We start from the raw sequence: 21,364 nt of genomic DNA on the forward strand, positions 1-21,364 counted from the left end.
CTACACTAGTGTGAATGAGTGGAAAATAACAGAACTGCCGAACCTGCTACGAAAGGCAATGACTTGAAAACTTTATGCAACAACAGTATTAAAGATACAATTTTAATTGTGGGAGGGGACTTTAACAGTGCCTTGTGTCCAAATGATGATGGAAAAGTATGTGGTTTTACAAATGAGGAAGGGACCAGTAATTCACATTTTCGACACTCTATACTGGGTGAGATGTATAATAAAATGGTTTTTGGCCTTGACTTGGGCTTTGCAAATTAGTTATGTGCCACACCTGCTCCTATGAGCAACACCTTTAAGGGCAGAGGTCAATGCACTACCATTGATTATATGCTACTGTCTAATAGCCATGCATGCAGACTTCACACTTTTTGTATAGATAACTATTTGTGAAAGTTTTTTGTAATTATTTTAAATGTATTTTTAAATGTGTCGCTTTTATGGATTTGTTGAAATCCGAATAAAGTATTTTTGAATTGAATTGAATTGAATTGTATAGATAACAACTCATTGAGCAATCATTTTCCATTGTGCCTCTCTGTATTCCTGCCACTAAGTAAGTCTGCAGATATGATAAAGGTGGCCTTATCAAATATCGTACTTGATAAGACAAATGACTATACACTATGCGCTTGTGATATGATATGATATGATAAATGGGACTTGTAAAGCGCACGTTCACCTACGGTTTCTTGGCCCTGGAGTGGGAGGGCTGTGCAGTACATAACGAACTAGTTTTGAGCTAACGAGAAAAGCCAGTTTTTAAGTGATTTTCTGAAGTGAGCGTAGGAAGGGAGAAGGCGGAGTGCAGGGGGGAGGGAGTTCCAAAGGAGAGGAGCCTGGGTGGAGAATCGCAGGCCTCCATGTTTCTTACACCTGAAGGAGCAGGGGGTGAGAAGATTGTAGTTGGAGGAGCAAAGAGCACGTTGGTGAACATATCGATGTAAGAGGGAGAAGATGAACGAGGGCCCGTGAGAGGAAAGGGCTTTGTCACTGGTTGACTCTTTAGTGATCACCAAACAAGTGGTAGGTAAATGCAATCTGGCCTTTAAGACATGCCTGAGTGAAACAGCTGCCCCAGACAGTATTCTCTCGTCCTTTCAAACTATATCAGGTGCTATAAGGGAGGCATTATTTGTTCAGAACCGGAAAAAAGGAAAATCACAGGGATGGTTTGATTTAAAATGTACGCAAGCTTATACCAACTTAAAACACGCACTACATAAGATCCCTAGACATCCGAATGAGGTGAGACAGGCAAGAGGGGAGTACAGGTTAGCACTCAAGGTAAGAAAAACTGCCCTGAGAAATGAAGTATGAGAATCTCTACACAAGGCCTCTTGGGAGACAGCTTGGTTTTTTGGAAAGCTGTAAAAGCTCTCTTTCTGACTCCTGGAGGTGGTCCGTCAATTGAAATTGCTATAACTGAGGACCAATGGATTGAGCACTTAACCAGAGTATATAATGGTGAGGGTAACCCTGACGTACCAGCAAATAACAACCAAGGGGAAATCTCCCTGGACTTTTTGACCCAATATTCCCACCTCCTATTTACACTGGAGGAAGTGAATAGCGCTGTCTCTGTAAGCCTGGGCGGTAAGGCCCCTGGGCCGGATGGGGTTCCTACGGACTTGTTCAAATCAAACTTGACTCTATGGGGGCCAATCATCACCCAGGTAATCACTGCCCGTTGTTTTACCCCTTTTTTAACAACTTGGGTTAAATTAACTATTGCACCAATCTTCAAAAAGGGGAACCGCTAGGATCTGGATGTATTAGGTCCATTTCATTAACAAAGTAGTTGGTCGAATAATTTTAGAACGGCGCAGAAGATAACAAAGTCCTATGTGATATTCAATATGGATTCCGTGAAGGCCTAGGGACAATTGCTATCTTTTTTGGGAACTACACACAGGTGAAGGAGGGCAGGTTGTTTTTAGCTTTTGTGGATCTCACCGCAGCTTTTGATTCAGTGAAACATGGTAAGCTTTGGGAGATCCTTGAGGAGATGAGGGTAGACGTCTAAATTATCAATTTTCTTAGGCGCTTATGTAGCTATGCGAAGGCGCAAGTTCGATTTGGCCTGAGTGGTGATCACACTGCCCCATTTCTAATGAGGAGGGGGTTAGGCAAGGATGTGTCCTAGCCCCCTTTCTTTTGAATCTCTACAATAATGGCTTGGGGGAGGTGCTGACTAAAGATAACCAAGATTTCCCCCAAATAGCCAGACACCCAGTACCAGCTCTTCTTTACGCTGACAACATTGTTTTAATGTCAAGAACGCAAGTAGGTCTGCACTGGGTGCTAGATCGTTTATCTAATTTTATGAGTAATCTTGGTCTCAGGGTGAACACCTCAAAAACCTTTATAATGAGGTGTTAGCCGGGGTAGTCGAAAGAGTGGGGATATGTTTGTGGAAGGACAGAAGATAGAGCCCACAAAGAGATTTTCATATCTTGTAATACTCTTTGATCAAAATGACTCCTGGGTCCAAGTTGTAGTAGTACTGCCACACTTGTTAACTTTTCGAGAAAGTTGGGCAGGAGACCGCCAGTAAATCTTATTCAGATTTATAATGCGAAAAGTGTCTCGACAGCTATGTATGGGGCAGGGGTGTGGGGTTTTGTTGACACGTATCCATTGCAAACATGGAAAATACCTTCATGAGATATATTCTGTCTGTTCCGAGTAGTACATTCTCGTATGTGTGTCACGTCGAGCTGGGCTTACCATACATTTCCGATTTTATTAAAATGGAGCCTATTTCATTATGGCACCATAAATAAAATGGTGCTATAAAAACAGAGACGCAGTTAAATAGGGATATTTTAACAGACAGCCTGAAATTGGAAGGGGTTTCCAAGAATAGTTTAACATGTGTTAAAAGGTAACAACACCTTTACTGCAACTGTCAACACACGCATAACATCTGAAATAATTTAAAAACATTTTTCTACAAACAACTAAAAACGCAATACATCCAAGAGTAATGCAAAGCATCCTATGCACCTTCAATATGAGCATATTTGAAACGGGAAAGGCTGGTATGGCGGGGACTAAGTAATTTCCAAATCAAGTGGTTCCACAGATTTAAAATCAAAATGTAATATAATATTTTGACTAAGGTAAAAATATTGGGAATGAGTTAACTGAGGGTCAAGTGTAACAAAAGGGAGGGGAAGAGATGGATCAATTGTGATCCAGTGGGGCTTAGATTACCATTCAAGGAAAAAGAATGGAAGGTCCAGCCACAGTCGCGCCCCGGAAATTGTGGACAACAAAAAGGGGACTGGGCTGTTCCTATAGAGAGGAAAGAGGGAACGGTCACTAAGGTGCAAGGGCTAGTGCTCGGTGGAGAACTACCCCTGGGTATCCAATATGTTGGATATAATGGCCTCACACACCCTTGCGAGTGTCATGCTTCATCATAGGAAATGCTCCTCGTTGGGCAGGCGGGGCAATGCCCAATGGGCACACCTCAAAGAGGGGCTCTTTATCGGAGATCTTTTATCCAACTGCCTATGGGTGAAGTGTGGGTGAGGGGCCAGAACAGAGTAGATGGTGTGGGTGAGGATAAAATGAGGCACAAGGTACTGGAAAATAAGTATATTCTGGTGGTCCTCTGCCGCAAGTAAAATCAAGAATAGCCTGTAATCGCTGGAACTTAGGTTTCCAAGGCCGATACAGTACTAAGGTGCAAATGGTGTGGTCAACATGTTTCTCGCTTCAAGTTCATTGACTGCGATTCTTCAGGACCTAATGAAAAGACTACTATCTACAAAAACATGACCTAAATTAGTATCAGTTTATATATAGCACATAAGCTGTACTACCTCTTTGACAACTGCTCTTGCCTAAAGAGGGAGACAAAAAATATCATTACCACAGGTAAGTGACAACATGTGAACCCTGTAGTGACCGTGAACAGACTGTGATGATGTGACATACTAGTGATCACTGTGACTAGTATGTGGCTAAAAACAAATGTGGAAAATCCATATTGGATCTATAAAACCAGTAAAAACAATGGGTAGCAGCAGCATTCATAATGATAATGGTAAAATACCCGAAGCATTAGGCGTAATGTTACTCACCTAAAAGTTAGAGTGAAAAGGTGTCAACAGTACCCGGTAGGTCTGACATCAGGGGAGAAGCCATAATGGTTGAGGCTAGGGAGGGGGATAAGGGTGTGAGGGTATTAGGTTAATGGTGGCTTCACATTAAGTGCCAGAGATGTACACATATATAGCTAGCTTCGTGAATAGCAGGATTTTACCGGGCGATAACAGCAAGTACCCAGTCTTATTGAGGAACTGTATAATGTACCAATTGGAGGGTATCTTAGGTCTATAAACACCCTTAGCAATGATAGCTATATCAGTTAGGGTCCAAACATCACTGTTACTGAGTCAGAAATGTGACGGAAAAGGAAGGATAGCAGTGCAAATATAAGGTCTGGATCAATGCACTAAACAACATAGTCACCCATGCGGTCAGGACCTGCCATCGAGTTTGTGTGTCTACAGACTAGTTCTGAAAACGGTGTGCACCAAATGCGCCCATTATTGTATGGTATGTCCCCGTAGTTGTATAAGTGTTGGGTTAGTCGTAAACTCATACCCACAGCCGGGTGCTTCCCACTCTAAGCATGTATGTTGAATGGAAGCAGTTACGGCACGTTGCTTAACGCTTTCTGCTTCGGATATTTTACCATTATCATTATGAATGCTGCTGCTACCCATTGTTTTTACTGGTTTTATAGAGCCAATATGGATGTTCCACATTTTTTTTTAGCCACATACTAGTCACAATGATCACTAGTATGTCACATCATCACAGAGTGTTCACGGTCACTACAGGGTTCACATGTTGTCACTTACCTGTGGTAATGATCTCTTTTGTCTCCCTCTTTAGGCAAGAGCAGTTGTCAAACAGGTAGTACAACTTATGTGCTGTATATAAACTGATACTAATTTAGGTCATGTTTTTGTAGATAGTAGTCTTTTCATTAGGTCCTGAAGAATCACAGTCAATGAACTTGAAGCAAGAAACATGTTGACCACACCATTTGCACCTTAGTACTGTATCAGCCTTGGAAACCTAAGTTCCAGCGATTACAGGCTATTCTTGATTTTACTTGCGACAGAGGACAACCAGAATAAACTTGTTTTCCGGTACCTTGTGCCTCATTTTATCCTCACCCACACCATCTACTCTATCCTGGCCCCTCACCCACACTTCACCCATTGGCAGTTGGATAAAAGATCTCCGATAAAGAGCCCCTCTTTGAGGTGTGCCCGTTGGGCATTGCACCGCCTGCCCGACGAGGAGCATTGCCTATGATGAAGCATGACACTTGCATGGGTGTGTGAGGCCATTATATAGGCCATTATATCCAACAAATTGGATTCCCAGGGGTAGTTCTCCACCGAGCACTAGCCCTTGCACCTTAGTGACTGTTCCTTCTTTCCTCTTTGTGAAAAAAGTCACAACCAAGACATCAAAATACAGCGCTAGAAGTGTGAGTTTACAAGAAAGAAAATAAAATGGCCACATATTCGCGCAAATGCAGTGTGTTCAAAGCGCAGCACCATGGCCACAGGTCTCGTGATTGTGAGCAAGGGCATAGTCCTGTGCCAAAATTACAAATTAAAAAAAAAATGCAATCCTTGAACAATGTAAACTTTGAATCACTTTATGTAAAACTGCAATACCTCTTGAATTTAAAAATAAAGGGTGAAAGGAAAAGCCCTCGCAAGCAAAGGATAAACATGGGGCCATAAACCACATGGGTGAAATATTGCAATATGACTCGGTGTCAAAAGCCCATAATGAGACAGCAAACGGGATCACTCATGAGCGAGTTTACATCAAAGAAAAAAATATATAGCTGGAACTGCTGAGTGTTTAAAGCATGCAGAATCATGGCATCGGCACATTGTGAGTGTGAGCAAATGGTTTAATATTCTCCTGACCAAATTTAAAAAATACTAATGTAAGCCAACCTTCAATACTATAAGATTTGGGCCACACTATGGTGATGGGAAGAAGCACATGCATGAAAATTAAAATAAAAGACAGAAGGGGCTAAAATCAGACGTGAATGTTTACAATAAAGCTCGGGGACAAAAGTCGACAAGTGAAACAGAAACCTGTAGCCTTGGAGTGTGCTCAAAGTGTACAGCAAAATTGCAGCTGAATCTAGTGAATGGGATCAAATCACATAAGCTCCCCGTACTGGACCAAAAATGTAAATTTACAAAGTATGCTTTAGTAACGTAACTTTTACATTCAAAATATAAAAATAATACAATATGTAGTGCTGAAACGAGAGCGTGGGTATAGCACAAAAACACAGCACAAGCGCAATGCCGTGTTTTCAAAGCAATCAACAACATGAACCATATAACTGAAAAACTTTGATCAAAGAACTCCCAGTCAGAAGAAGCGCGTTTGCTTCAACACACACCAAAATCGCATTGCTTAAGCGCAGTTGGTTCACCACCCCTAAAACACATCTTTCCAAAATCCTGAGACAAGGAAAAATAAGAAAATAGTTTGTTGAAAGTAACATAAATGCACACCGGAGAAAAAGGGTGTGTGAAGGGACAGTCAACATGGGCGGGAACTAAAACACAACTGTGACAGATTCACCACCCCAAACAAACTGATTTAAATAGACATACAAAGTAACAAATGTAAAGTGAGGGACGTGCGTAAAGCCCATAGAGTAGATACAGCATGTCCCGAAGACTTAAATAGTAGTTCCTTGAATGTGAGCAGTGGTAGAATACAAGTCATTCAATCAAAATAATTGTATAAAAAAATGCTCTAGGGAAGGGACAAACAAAAGAAGAGGAAGGAAAGGAACTGAACAAGGAAAGAGCAAATGAGAGTGTGAAGAAATCTACCAATAGGAAATAATGGGCTGGCACAAAGCCGATTATTACGTTTTGCTTTGGTCCACAAGAGGTCTTTTGCAAACAGACAGCCAAAATTGCCTGTAGGTGAGCCCTAAAATTCAAAGCTATGCATATATATATATATATATATATATATATATATATATATATATATATATATATATATATATATATATATATATATATTCACTGAAAAAAACATAGGTTATAGACCATATATAGTTAGGAATTAGCATTTACAAAACCTTGAAAATTCACTGAAAAAACCATAGGTTATAGACCATATATAGTTAGGAATTAGCATTTACAAAACCTTATTTTACTCACACAAAACCATTGAAATTCGCATATATAGTTAGTTGCACTAACTATATATCGCGCACCCACAATCCACTGCTGATGATGTCACATATTACATCATTCATGACATGGTCAGTGACATCACTGATGACATCACTGATGACATCTCAAATGACATCACTGATGACATCACTGATGACATCACTGATCACATCACTGATCACATCACTGATAATATAATTCATGTGATAATACGATGAACCTCTTCAGACTCTAATATAACCTTAGATACAATCAGTGTAAACAGACACTCACAGATTGTCACTCATCCATGGAGTTACTCACACATTTAGTCAGTCATGAAAAGAATCAATCACTCCTCCATTTCCTCAACTATACAGTTATACACACCTTACTAATTCAAACATATTCTAACACATATTTACTCTCTTATACAATCCCTGATACAAGTTCACAATGATCCATACAGCCACTCACACATTCACTGGCTCTTATGCACAGTCATTTATATATTCAACTCTCACATGTACTGTGTTTTACATATGTACTTACTTTGACATGTAGCACTGAGATATCCATTCACTCACCACTACACTCATGCACACAGTCAACTGCCCATGCAGCTGTTTCCACATGCACTTTTGAACCCATACATCTAGTGAATCAACTGCTCACACATCTATGCACAGAGTCATACACCTCCCAGCCACCCACACACATACTCAGTCTCCCATACAAATACTTGGGCAACCAATCAATAACCCATATAGTTACTCATATAGCTACTGATTAACACATGCAGCAGTTTACAGAACAACAGACATAATAATGCACAAATTAAGAACGTTTAGTCAGTAACCCATGCACTCAGTGAGACACATTTAATCACTCACTCATACAGTCAGTCATGCACCTACTAAATCCTTCATCCAGACACTAATACATCCACTCATTCTTCAATATGTAAGACATATTTTAACTTTACAGAAACATACAGTCACTGGGTGTTGTCATCAGTGATGTCATCAGTGATGTCACTGACCATGTCATGAATGGTGTAATATGTGACATCATCAGCAGTGGATTGCGGGTGCGCGATATATAGTTAGTGCAACTAACTATATATGCGAATTTCAATGGTTTTGTGTGAGTAAAATAAGGTTTTGTAAATGCTAATTCCTAACTATATATGGTCTATAACCTATGGTTTTTTCAGTGAATTTTCAAGGTTTTGTAAATGCTAATTCCTAACTATATATGGTCTATAACCTATGGTTTTTTCAGTGAATTTCAATGGTTTTTTAATAGCAAATATCAAAAGCTGTAAAATGTATTCTTCTTTTAAAGGAAAAATATATTTTATATGTATTTAATATAATGTTTTTATGTATATAAATTTTTTGAGGTAACGAATTTATCAACTACCATGCTGAAGAAGAGTGTGGGGAAAAAAAACCAAAGAGGAGGACAAAGAGGAAAGAACAATCAGTTCAAAAATACAATTGCTTTAAAGCATGAAGTGCTTTTCCACACATTTACATTTAAATAACCCATATTAGAACATACAAAATATCTACAGAGGAGACGGTGTACATTGAATTTTAGACTCTTCATTGGTACCTACATGTTGGTACTTACATCACCCACACAACACAACAGCTCTATTCAGAGCTACCCTACCTCAAAGCACTCTAAAATATTATTTTACTATTTCCCTTGGATTTCCCCTTGTTACGCTTTCCGGAACGCTACCCGGTGCGCGGACCGGGCGCTAACCGTGCGAAAATTTGAAAAAAAAGGTGTTTTTTTTTACATATATGGGCCTCCTCAGCCACCCTCAGAAAACCTAGGGGGTCAGGATATGTCTCCTGTGCCCCCTTATACCCATTCCCAACATTGTTTATCCTCCATCTTGTGACTAAATTTGTCCGAAACACAAGATGGCGGACTCCCGTTACGCTACCGGCGAGCTACCCGGTTCGCGTACCGGGTAGCGCTTCCACCGCGAAAAATTGAAAAAAAATTATTTTATTTTTTTGCCCCGCGGGGCCCTTTAATAGCCCCCACATTAATCCTAGGGGGTCAGGAGGGGTCTACCTTGCCCCCTTTCATTCATTTCCCCCTTCGTTTATTTCCACCTCTTGTCTCTCGATCCTACCGAGAGACAAGATGGCGGCCGCTCCGGACTGTTTAGAATGTTGAGAGTCACCGGAGAGCCAATCCGCTTCTCCTCGCGAAGTTCCGTTACGCGTCTGGTACGCGAACCGGGGCGCTAACCGGGACGCTGTCACAGATATATATATTTTTTTGAACGTTAATTTCTCAAAATCTACTGGAGCACATATCTTGAGACCTAGCAAAGGCACATCGGGCAAACAGTCTCTACAATTTCGCCAAGTTTCATAGAAATCCATTCAGCCGTTCGAGCTAAAAGTGAGTCCAACCGCCCTATGGAAAACTCAATGTTAAAAACACGTTTTGGGACCCCACTTTTTTCTCGGCCCCCGCTTGACGAACCCCCTCCAAACTTTCAGGGGACGCTCAGAAACAAAATGTGCAATTTTCCTGAAAATTTCAGCCAATTCTGTCCATCAACGCCAAAGTTATTCAACATAGAATTTTCAGAAATCTCTATTCAAAAAAATCCTAACTATATATACCTACTGGCGACCGCCAGTAGGTTATATATATATATATATATATATATATATATATATATATATATATACAACTATATTATCTCCAATATGTATTTAAAATTGGAAGCACAACAAAAAATACTGTGCAACCTTTTTATGTTACATAGTAAATAAAAAAAAATCAACAAAACAAACAATCAATTAACATACAATATTTGAAAAGTCTATCATTCTTTTTTCCTCATAGTACGCTCCCCGGGCAAATGTAATGAATATGCACACTGAGCGGATATAAGCAACAAAAAAGCATAGTGTTAGCAATATGGTAATGAATCAATTATAAGATGTAATAGAAAAACTACATATCCCAGAAAGCATAGAGGCATTGGCTATCCCCAACAGGAAGTGATGTGAGATGTAATTAACTATATCAAACAGGGGGGAGCCAAGTGGCCGGTTGATCGTGAGCAAGGTTTTGGGAAAACCGAAACGCGTAGATCGTTACAGCTGCCTTTAAACTTGATGAGAATGTAAAGAAAATAAAAGAAAAAAATTGCAAAACGACCTGTGGAGTGCGACCCAATTATTTCTCCTGCTGGAGGAATTGTATGTGAATTGTGAGCAGCGTGGTTCTGCTGCAGGGCGCCGCACCCGTTTGAGCGCTGCGATATCGGCAAAGGGAACCAAAGCAGCAGGATATATATATATATATACAACTATATTATCTCCAACATGTATTTAAAATTGGAAGCACAACAAAAAATACTGTGCAACTTTTTTATGTTACATAGTAAATAAAAAAAAATCAACAAAACAAAGAATCAATTAACATACAATATTTGAAAAGTCTATCATTCTTTTTTCCTCATAGTACGCTCCCCGGGCCGCCTCCCGGTTCGCGAACCGGGAGCTTCTCACGCAAAAAAAAAAAAATTCTTTTTTTTTGCCCCGCGGGCCCTTTTAAAACCTCCACATCAAACCTAGGGGGTCAGGGAGGATCTACTATGCCCCCTTATGGTCATTTCCCCCTTTGTTTTGGCCTCCTCTTGTCTCTCGATCCTACCGAGAGACAAGATGGCGGCCGCTTTGGACTGTTTAGAATGTTGACAGACACCAGAGAGCCAATCAGCTTCGCTTTGCGAAGTTCCGTTTCGCGTCAAGTACGCGAACCGGAGCGCTGCCCGGAGCGCTGCTACCGATATATATCTTTTTTTGAACGTTAATTTCCCAAAATCTACTGGAGCACATATATTGAGACCTAGCAAAGGCACATCGGGCTAACAGTCCCTACAATTTTGCCAAGTTTCGTGCAAATCCATTCAGCCGTTCGGGCTAAAAGTGAGGCCAACCGCCCTATGGAAAAATGAATGGGAAAAACGCGTTTGTTTTGGGACCCCCCTTTTTTCTCGGCCTCCCCTTGACGAACCCCCCCAAATTTTCAGGGGCTGCTCAGAAACAAAATGTTCCATTTTCCTGAAAATTTCAGCCGATTCCATCCACAAACGCCAAAGTTATTAGACATAGAATTTTCAAAAATCCTAACTATATATACCTACTGGCGACCGCCAGTAGGTAATATATATATATATATATATATATATATATATATATATATATATATATATATATATATATATATATATATATATAATTAACATTCTATTTACCTAGCCAAAAGACAGCAGAGTGTTGTGCAGGGTCAAAGATAGCTGAGTGGGCATCTGTATCTGCTGCAGAGATCTGCCTGTAACCAGCAGGTGACCGTGGGTTGATACAACATGCTTATAACCTCTTGTTTTTGTGGCAAGTGATTGGGCAGGCAGCCCACAACGACTATTTATTTCCCTGATCAAACAAACTCATTGAGCGTGGCCTGGTACAAACCGAGAGAACTTCATGCCTGTGCCTCCCCAAGAGTTCAGAATGTCGGGAGATTTGCAGCCTCAATCTCCGGGAGTGCATACACATGTTTTTGCTTGTATTTTCATATGCAGGATTTGATCTGCACTTGCAGGATGAATCCTTTGCTGATCGTTAAGACCTGTAGCATTAATTGAGAGGCAGAGCAGTTGTTGCGTTGGAGAGGTTCAGCAGGTGTGGGACAATGCAGGGGCTACATAGAGTAGAGAGTATGTATGTAGTGAGGTGGAGTGAATGAGTGCAGAGGAGGAGAAGGGAGGTACAAAAGGAGGTGGTGATGGACGGAGCATCTGAATCAATCAAACACTCACACCCAGTCAAAAGATCTGGGTTTAATCCATCACCGTTCTTTAGCCTACTCTGCCACCCCAGTTCAGACATGGCTATATGCAAATCAGTCTGACCCTGTGCCTCATGGGAACAGTCCAGCCCGAACTGCCAAGCTTTTGGCCGCCATAAGTGTGGCAGGGTATGCTCAGACGTGAGTCCCTTGCTCACTTTGCCACTGGATTCAAGCAAGCCGGGCTGAAGACGGCTGGAATGCCAGAAACCGGTCCTCGGAAGCTTGTTTCCGGTCCAGGGAAGACATGGCTTGGCAGTTCGGGCTGGACTGTTCTCATGAGGCACAGGGTTAGACTGATTTGCATATAGCCATGTCTGAACTGGGGTGGCAGAGTGGGCTAAAGAACGGTGATGGATTAAACCCAGATCTTTTGACTGGGTGTGAGTGTTTGATTGATTCAGATACTCCGTCCATCACCACCCCCTTTTGAACCGAGGAGGAGAAGGGAGGCACAGATTATTAGAGGCTCTGGATTGATACTGGCACTTTGCAAAGGAGAAAGGCTCCGGCTCTTGAGATCATGTGGTCATGTGCTAAGACTATAGAGTGAGTCAGGTGAGAACGTCCAAGATAGTTATAAGTACAATTTAGACCCATGGCATCTTGGCGCTAATGAAGCAGGGAGATAAAGGGATAACAAAAAGATACTTGGTACATATTAAAAAGAAGCATCAGACGAAGTTTGTTCAAAGATTTGGGTACCTAACAAACGATACAGCTGCATTTCAAAAGTTTTTTTAAAATTCTTTAGCCATACTTTAAAGCGTCAGTGATGCTGTGCAGCATGGCTAAAAAGCATTAGCAAAACCAATAGGGCCCAGTGGTGAAACCTATTGGATTGACAAAGGCTTTTTTAAGTAACACCTTGAGGAAAGGGTGTGGCAATCACTAGAAGTGTAGACTAGCAGTGTCGTTTTCATTGAACTACCGGCTCATCTGTCCAACCCAGCTAGTTTCATGACTGCCTCTCCTAAGGCAAAAAAATAGTTCTGAGATGCGCTGTTTGACCCTATTCTTTTAAGGTATCTCAGACAGGGAAGCTACACAAACCCACACTATACTTTGGTTGGGGCAATACACAACCAGCAGAACAGAGGCTCCTGTATGGCTGCCCAAAGGCCCCTGCCAACGACTCGTGAATTTTCTCCCTTTAGGTAACATTAAACTCACAAGACTCAGCACATCATCCCCGTTATACAACACAAAGACACAGCAAAGCACACGTAGAGCCCACATTTATAAATATTCACCTCTAAGCCCTAGCAGCAACTGCAGTAGCAGAAGAAGCTAATGACTGAGAATTAATGAGGGAAGAGACAAGATTCAATGATTTGTGAAAGCTCATGTGATCTGAGAAGCAACACAAAGGCAAGGAGGACTCCCACCATTGCGGAGCATGGTAAGATAAAGTAGGGCACTCCTCGTCGTCGTCTGGATTTGGGGGATAACATGAGGTTAAACTGTGCAGACAAAGTTGTCTGGTCTTAAAACATGGAACGAATCTGCGTTGATGAAAGGCAGGACCCAGGCACTCACAGTCCTTTTGACAATAGGCAGAGACTCATTCCTACTTCTAACATGTAGGAATAGGAAGCGAGGATAGGTTGACATGCGGAATAAAAGATAGAGTCAAACTTTCAGGCCCTCACATTCTTCAGGATAAAGAGGATGTCCTGGCAGTTTTGGCATTTAACAAAGTGCAGTAAGATTTCAGCAGAGGAATGCGGGAAGGAAGGATAGAAGGGCTTTGTTTATCTGCTGTCTCGGTCGGCAGACGAGTTTTAAGATTTTGACGCGCTTACTCACAAGAGGGCAGTGGACAGGGCAGCGATGGGCAGAAATGAGTCCTCGCTACCTGATACCTGATGAGTCTGGCTGGCAGCGGTGGTCTGCGCCAGCCGAAGAAAGCACCGAAAAGAGGCTGGCAAGAGATGATCAAGATAAGTCTTGGCAAATCCAGTAGCTTTGGTATTGGCGTTTTCGCTGTTTGCTTTGTCCTACTTTTTAAAAACTTTACTGTTGAGGTAGATCACAGGCCATCATCGATCTTAAAAAAATCATTGGCAAAAAGCAAAATTGTTCTTTGGTATCAAAAGAACGCATTGCCATAGCAGGTTCTGGCACTGGAGAAAACTACTTTGTGAATGTGTTCCTTCTGAAAGAACAGAATACCTTGACTCACAGTGATGAAGTTATGCAATGTCTGAAGTACGCTGACCCTGTGACCCACGGTCTATACTGTAGTGAAGTAAAATGTGAATACCACAAACACAGACCTAAGTAAAGATTATAAATATAATTTTAGTAATACCAAAAGGTCATTACTAACTTCAGACGTATGAACTGTGATACAATCTGTACTGGAAGTCAAGAACAGAGTGGACACATGACTTTTGAGTACCATGAGTGAGAAAAGGAAGACAAGACGCCACCTCTGGACTCGAAAAGATGGAAGAACCAAGATAGCGTTGTCCAAGTCCACGCTGTCAGAGAGGTCCTGATCATTCTTAAAGTTCAGATTACAGGAAGTAGCCACTGGACCCGCATAAAACCCCAAAGAACATGGTTAAAAAAATAGAGCTCAGATTATTTGCAATGCTCTAAAGTTAAATGTGTGTCACCTTAAGGTTACCAGCACTGGCCGACAAACACTGATAAAGCACTCGTATTGTCTCCTCAATATGTGGTGGTGCTCCAGCATGGAAAATTCTGAAATGTCGCTATAAAAATACATTGAATACAAATTATAAACATTTCTCCTTAGAGGCCCCAGTTTCGTCAGGTAGAGAACTATTCCTTAGAAAAGAGACAATAACTATTGTTCAAAGGTAATAAAGTCCCCATTAAACAGAACTTCCTTGTCCTGTTCAGTTAAATATTGAACTTTGCCTCAGTTGGTAATCAGGTTGCATCACAAACTGGCAAGGCAGGAACGAACGCTTGCTGCCAATTACAGGTGACAAACCAAAACACTCTGGGGGATATGTACAAGGAAGTGGCGGAGCTTTGCCACTTCTGAAGTGCAAGGCTGCACCATATTTGCATGAATGAATTCTCACACCTGGCTATTGAATGAGAGAACAAATATAGCTGGAAGATAGGAAGATTCCTGAAATAATATAAAAGGTGAGGTAATACTGCCATTTTTAGCAAAGCTACGCGGTCCATAACCTACAACGATAGTGTACACCAAAAGGACAACTGGGATCGGAAGGAGGTAATTGCCCGGTAAACATTATCGTCATGAAGATCCGCTAGTGAATGATATATCAACAGGCCAAGATATCGAAATATATGGATACCGTGATCTCCAAGTGCTGCTCCAGTCCTTACTAATAAGTATGTAACTAAGCTATCCTCACTGATACGGTCAATCAAGAAAGAGAAGAGACTCAGAATCATAAATCTGAAACTCAGTGATTAAAGTTTATTATATAATTAATTCAATACTGAGGATGAAACATTTGAACCAAAAGTTGTGTACTTAGTAACCCTCAACTGAAGATGATAATGAGAAACAAAATTGTATGGGGAAGCCGAAGTGGCAGTATTACACATGTCTTTAACCCCTTCCATGCGGGGCAAATTACCCCGCGGGGGAGGGACCGCGCGCAACGCCACAATTCTCGTGACGAGCCCAGCTCATCATGCTGCACAGTGGAGCTGTGCTCATGATGAGCTGGACTCGTCATGACTCCGCCCACTCCTTTAGAACACCAGCACAGGCAGGGAATTAGTCCAGCGTGGGCCGTCCGCTGCAGTAATGACGAGCTCAGCTCATCATGAGCACAGCTCCACAGTGCCTCATGACGAGCTGAGCTCGTCATAAGCATGCAAGGGGTTAAGAGATACAACCTTGTATGTTGCCTGGGAGGATGAAATTGCTTTTGTAGATCTCTACTTAAGCAGATGTTGAAGAGGGGATATGTAGGAATCAGGAACCATTGACACTGTCTGCTTAACCCTAAGTTAAGAGTGGATGAATTCAGCCTCAAACCTTTGTTAGCAGCGACGGCTCGTGGAGGGAGTTACGGTGGGGCAGGAGGGTGGGGAGGGGGAGGGGCAGGGTGGAGGTTGCTAAAAACCGGCATATGGATAATTGCAGGTAAGTAAACAATTTAATTAATAAAACGAATTTCGTAGTGCGCCTTGCATCGCAAAATGCAATGCAGTGCGAGCTACGAAATTCGTTTTATTAATTAAATTGTTTACTTACCTGCATTTATCCATATGCCGGTTTTTAGCAACCTCCACCCTGCCCCTCCCCCTCCCCACCCTCCTGCCCCACCGTAACTCCCTCCACGAGCCGTCGCTGTTTGTTAGATATTCCCAATGTAACAAACACAAATTGGACCTTTCTAATATCTGATGTAAGGGTTTTGTAAATGCCCACTGTCCTAGGAATATCCTATAGATGAAGCAAACTGTCTTCCTCGGAAGAGGAAGTAGGAAAAAATACAGCAAAAGCTACCTCTTCATCCAAATGGAAAGAGGAGGCTGCCATGGACAGAAAAGCAGGGTCTGTACGCAAAACAATCTTATCAGCAAGAGATTAAAGTAAGGGGCTTCTACCAAAAAAGCTTCAATCTCTCCTAATCACTACCAGAGGTTACATCCACTTTAAGAGTAAGATATTTTAATGGAACTGAATCCAATGGTTCAAAAGTTGGCCACTTCAGAGCCTCAAGAACCATAGGAAGATCCACTCTGGTAGTGGAGAATGAATAACTGGTATTAGCAAAACCATTAAGCAACCTGTTAACCAGTTGCTCAACACAGAAGAGTTTTGCCTCTCTGAACTCCTGAATGGCTTCCCACTGACTATGTAAAGTGGAAACTGCAAGACCTTTTAAAAACCCAGAATTCATGGGGGGACAAGAAAGTGCTGGAATCCCCCCAGCTAGACACCAGACTTCAAACATTTTCCAGTTTCTGGAATCATTTTTTTGGGTAGAAGGCCTCCAAGACTGTTGAATGGAAATGGCAACGTCGTCAGAATAACCTAGCTCAGTTGATCATGCCCTCTCAAGTTCCAGACTGCTAGTCCGAGCATCAAGAGCGTGGACTCTGGCAAGAGAGGTAGAATCCAGAGATCTTCCACTGGCAGACTGCGTAGGAGTAGAAACAGCGGACTACTAGGCCAAAATGGGGCAAAAAGGAGAACCTGAGGCTTTTATTGAACAACCTTCCTTATTAGTTTGGAGAGCAAGGGAATTGGAGGAGAGGCGCAAATCAGAACCTTTGGCCATTTGATTGAGGAGAGGGCATCCCAACATCAAGCCTTCTGAAAGGGACCCAGGCAACAGAACCTTGAAAGCATTGCATTCTCCTCTGAGGCAAACAAATCCATCCAAGGTAGGCCATATGTCTGAATGATCCTATAAAAAATCATTGGAAAAATGCTCTTTGACACTGAAGAATGGAACTCCCTGCTCAAGTGCTCCGCAACCTTATTCTCCCTCCTCGGAAAATGCATCCCTCTCAAGAAGAGGAGCCAATTTGGCCAAGACATTAACCTTGGTTTCCCTTTAACGATTTATTTAGGCTTTGGACTCTTGGTTGTCTTTTCTTATTCTTACTGCCTGATTGCGTACTTATGGAAGAAAAGTTTGTCAATCTCTGACAATGACCGCTGGTTCTCTCCAATTAGAGGAACTAGGCTTATTTTTCTGTATCTATAAACCCTGAATCAAATGATCCTTCAAAACTGCCCTCCCACCCTTTCAGACTGGCATCTGCTAGAAAGACTCGTGAGAGTGGACTCAATAGTGATAACCCCCTGTTCCTTCTGTCCAGTATTAGCCACCAGTTTCGGTCGTGCTTCACCGAAGGCGGGACTGGGATGGATTTCTAAAAAATCATGTGACCATAGGTTCCAGTGTCTCAATAGATGTTGAGTCAAAGGGAACACATGTAGGAGACCAGGGAAGAATTGCCAAACACAATGCCATCTCTCTCTCGGGACTCCCAGCCATTCCCTTGCTGTTGCAGAATCCCTTTGTAGAAGATTCATTAACAGGAGAGTTAACTTCTGTTTCCTTTGTTCTGGGAGAAACAACACCATGGCTTTCTGTATTTGGACCACTGCTCCTCTGTATTAAAGATTTTGAGAGGGGTGTAAGAGGGACGTTCTGTGTCTTAGCAGAAAACTATTACTCTGCAGGACAAAGTACACAGTCTACACATGAGGTTTTGCTTTTGAAAAAGGAGATGCAGTTATTAGCAAGATATCAAGGTGTGGAAAGACATATATATCTTGATCATGTACTTTAGTAAAAACCCTTGGGGCAAGAGAAAGACCAGAAGGAATGGCTTTAAACTTATTAGGTTTTCCTGAAGACACAAACTCACAAAAAAGTCTGAAATTGGGATTTGTTGCGTGCTTATCTAGGTTCCTGATCGATACTGTGACCTTATGCCCCTATTCGGCTATAAATCCATTTATTCCCTATATTGGCATAACCGTTCAAGTGCGATTTTCTGTAAAGTCATCTCTGGCCTCACACGAACAGAGCCACATTCCAGCATGACTCTCTGCTACTTCCTTTGCGACCAATTAGTGCAATGACAGAGCAGCAGTCACTATCTGATATTCCTAGATAACACTCCGAGTTCTTCAACAAGATAAAAACTTAGCAGACCTGGAAATCCCCGCTTGCTATGTTTTGATTAGTAATGGAACTCTAATGAGCAACTGATAACTGTCACTTCCTAGTGACATCTTTAATTGACGTCTTATGTCCAGCAAACTTGCGTCAAACCCGGCACCTGTCAGGTATAAATATTACCAACGTTGCCTTAAGCAATGAGCGAACATGTTGCTGATGCCAGCTGCCTGCATGACCCCGTGTTGGTAAAAACTAGCACTCTGTCGCTGCAGCCTGCTATCCTGTGGTGGTGAAGCTGCTGATTACCATTATCGCCGCTAAAGCGCGACCTATGGTGCAGTACGCTTGAGGAGCCGTGCAGCCGTCCTCTGCGAAGACATCCAGCCGATTCCAGCTGCCCGCGGACGCTGTCACCCCTCCTTCCTCGACGCGCTGAGAGAAGCCGCTGCCTTTCTCGTGCAGAGAAATCCAGTCCCGGCGCTTCCAGTTTACCCTCGCAGGTGACTGGGATATCGAGAGAGACTCCTGAAGGAGATACCAATCCTCCATCATTCTATTCAGAGGTATGGTGTTGACTAAACCCTTAGATGAGAATTCTTGAAACAAACCTTGGCAAAACCAACTTAACTTAAGCTACTTACTTACTCCCCTTCTCACGTGTTAGGCTTAGGTCAGGCACACTGGGGTAGGCTTAGTTAGAAGCACCAGTTGAGTATGTTAGCCTAATGTATATATGACTGTATATATGTTTTATTACTTTTAAACCATTGTATGGCTAAGAAACCATATCAATGCTTTTACAGTTCTATTTCGCAATACTTATCTTACTGTACGTACTTTTTATAATAACAGTTATTGCAATTGTGGCAATACATTTCTCTTGTACGAGAAGAAAGACTGTTCAATAAATGTTAACCCTTTATTGATACACGCCCGTCTCTCTATTCTCTACATACTGTGAAAGTAAACTGCACTAGACTGACTGAGTGAAATCTATGTCTATTGTTTCACACGACCCTAGAGATCGACTCTTGATCTGAGGAGCAAAGTTGTCATGTTGCACGGTTGTTGGAAAACTGAATCCATTCTTGTCTGTGCCAGGGAAGCTGATCACTTCCTATGCAGAGAAGAAAGTTTCCAGTGACCTCTGAGCTAGTTGGTAACACAACCCAATTAAGTTTAGCATAGTCAGTGGAGGCCTGGAATATAAGCAGTTCCACGTCGATACTACTGTTTATGTTATTCCAATGCGCAGGGCCTAGTGGGAAACTAGGAACTACACTTCATGGCGCCCTAACGTTTGGTAAGGCGATAAACTAACGCAAGACTTGTAGAGTAACTCAGTCGTGCATATTTCACACCCCTTTCTCCCGTAAATACTCCAATAGACGTCTGGAGTGGGTGAAAGGTTAAAATCCGCCCGACCTTAGTAGGAAGAGATTCCTATGTAAAGCTCTGGTTTATTCAACGTTGAAGGATACAGTGTTCCAAAATATTGTGCATCTAATCTTTGTCTCCTTGGAGACCTACTCTGCAAACCTCGCATTTTTACAATGCCAGAAAACGGAACCTCTGGGGCCGCAGCAGATGCGACTCAGCAAGGTCCCGAATACACAGACCCGGGTGCTATTATCATCCCGGTCCAGTTAAGAAGATCTATAACTTTAAAACTTATAGAACACGGACTGACACCTCAAGGTGGTACAGTAATTTTCGTGATAGAGGCTCACGAGTATCGGCAGACAGAGGTATTCTATTCATGGATAAACTTTCCAGCGGTAAACGCTATAACACAAGAGTTTCACTATTACAAAATAGAGGAACCTCCGGATGAGTACGCCCCTTTCGAGGAGGTTGAAATTCCACTTAAATTTCAAGAGCACCTGCTCTGGTTTAATGGCGCCCTAAAACACAATGATCACATTACCAGGCTCGGTCCACTAGGTAGACCAGGAGCCACGTGGCCGGTTCTAGCCAGCTACACACCACATCCTGACATTATAAGAATGTCTAGAGAAGAGCTGCTAGCACAGCTAAACACATTAATAAAAATACATAGGCAATTAGTCCAATATGTAATACGGACTGCAACAGTCCAGCCAGCTGTTAATACACCACAGCTGACCCCTCATCAGGGGAACACAAATAAAATTACACCACAGAACATACAGTCATGTCTTGGTAAAACACCCGTAAAACGGGAACAAATTCCTTTCTGGTTAGCACAGAAAATCACTCAAATAGAGGCAGTATTTCCTGATACTACCCCTATTGAGAAACACAGAATCTTGACCATCTGCCTTCCTATGGGAATCGCACCACACGTGGAGGACTACGACACTTGGGGTACAGTCTTTGTTTCCATTTACACAAAAACACACGGTGTTCCGTCTATGGCGGTAATACCAGAAGTGCTAAAACAGATTCAAAATGAATTCGGTCCAGAGCCCGCTTTAAATCTAGGTATGAAATTACTGAAAGACTTCAAGCAGGTCACGGCTATATTATTAGCCAACATAAAGGGAGAAGCAGCATCTGTGGCGATCCGCCAGAAGTTGAGGGAAACAGATATAAAAGATCCTGTTGAGCTTGCAAAAATCA

Source organism: Lissotriton vulgaris, chromosome 2_2 (assembly GCF_964263255.1).
Source record: "Lissotriton vulgaris chromosome 2_2, aLisVul1.2, whole genome shotgun sequence".
Lineage (NCBI taxonomy): Eukaryota > Metazoa > Chordata > Amphibia > Caudata > Salamandridae > Lissotriton > Lissotriton vulgaris.